The sequence below is a fragment of the Octopus bimaculoides genome, chromosome 7 (genome assembly GCF_001194135.2).
Source record: "Octopus bimaculoides isolate UCB-OBI-ISO-001 chromosome 7, ASM119413v2, whole genome shotgun sequence".
In the NCBI taxonomy this organism is placed as follows: Eukaryota; Metazoa; Mollusca; class Cephalopoda; order Octopoda; family Octopodidae; genus Octopus; species Octopus bimaculoides.
Window position 1 is genome coordinate 57058728 of NC_068987.1, and position 1506 is coordinate 57060233.

Sequence of the window (1506 nt, forward strand, 5' to 3'; positions counted from 1 at the left end):
TAGTACTGCCCAAATGTCGAGATCATAAGAATTTCTGATAAGCAGCTGACGATAAGATGTCTACGTTTGTTTTGCATCTTTTGGGGTTTTATTTAATGTTCTCATATCAGTGTCATCCTCTATTGTGATCCAGAGCCAGACTGTAAGTCGAGAGTTCTACTGCGACGTTTTGAAGGGTTTCGGAGAGGACATTCGGCGAAAGGGACCGGATCTGAGGAGCGCGAAGAATTGGATCCTTCACGACGGTAATACACCCTGTCATCGAGCTCTCCTCACTCGTGAGTTTCTCGCCAAAAACAACATGGTATCGCTTCCGCATCCGTCATATTCGCCAGATTTAGTACCTGCTAACTTCCATCTCTTCCCTGAAGATGAAAATGCAGCTCAAAGGTCGCCTTCTGTTGTTTTGGACTGGTCTGAGTAGAGCTTTAGAATGCTTTGGAAGTTATTTGAGTTCGGGTTAAGCGCCTGTTGTCGACCAGCTTTTGTATCTAATGCTTTAATGTAAGTTGGAATTTCGTAAATTGTTTTACATATTTGTTTTAGTGGTTTCCTTGCATGTGTGTGTGTGTGTGTGTGTTTGTGTGTGCCTGCGTGCGTGCGTGTGCGTGTGCGAAAGAAAGAGACTAAAACTATGTTCTCAGAGCAACAGGTGCGCAGATTCTCATTCGTCAAGTGGCGGATCACATTATCGAGGAGACATTTAACGTCCTAGACACAAGGTAAGTAACCAATACTTGGAAGTTACGATAACAACGTGATGTTTCCTCTTATGACATGACTGGAGATGATTTCTTTTTCGACGTTTCAATAAGGAACTGTGATGGAACTGACTTATCCGATCACTTAAGACTGTTTATTCATGATATCCTCGGAAATCGCACTTCCCATAGATCTGGAATGCATGGAGAGGACGCCTGTATACACTCATACAATATAAACAACTATAGCATGGACAAATTTGGAAAGGATTCAATAAATCTATTCAAGTACTTTGACTTAAGTATACTTATTAACATTAATTTAATGATAGTAAACTGCATACATATCCCACTAATTTTAAAATCTAGAAAATATAGCCTTTAGAGAAATCAAATGAAAACAATAAATACATTCACTAAGTTAGGAACAGCTCTCTAAACATAATTAGAGCCATGTATCTAGAATAAGCAAAAGAGTCTGTGATCCATAATTGGACATGGACATTTGTAGCAGAGTTGCTCCTTATCATAACGATGTGCTAACTACAAATGGCTCCACTGAAAATATATGGAAAACTATCCACCAATAGCACATCATACTGGAACAGAACCGGGATGATGAAAGTAATCTGGTTTAATCCGCCGTATTTCTAGAATTTAACCACGCCATAGGTTTGCAAATAAAATGTACACTGGTGTGCGTATGTGACTGTTAGGTGTGTGTGTGTGTGTGTATGTGCGTGCGTGTGTGTGTGCGCGTGTATGTGTGTGTGTGTGTGTGTGTGTAAATATATATGTAGTTCGT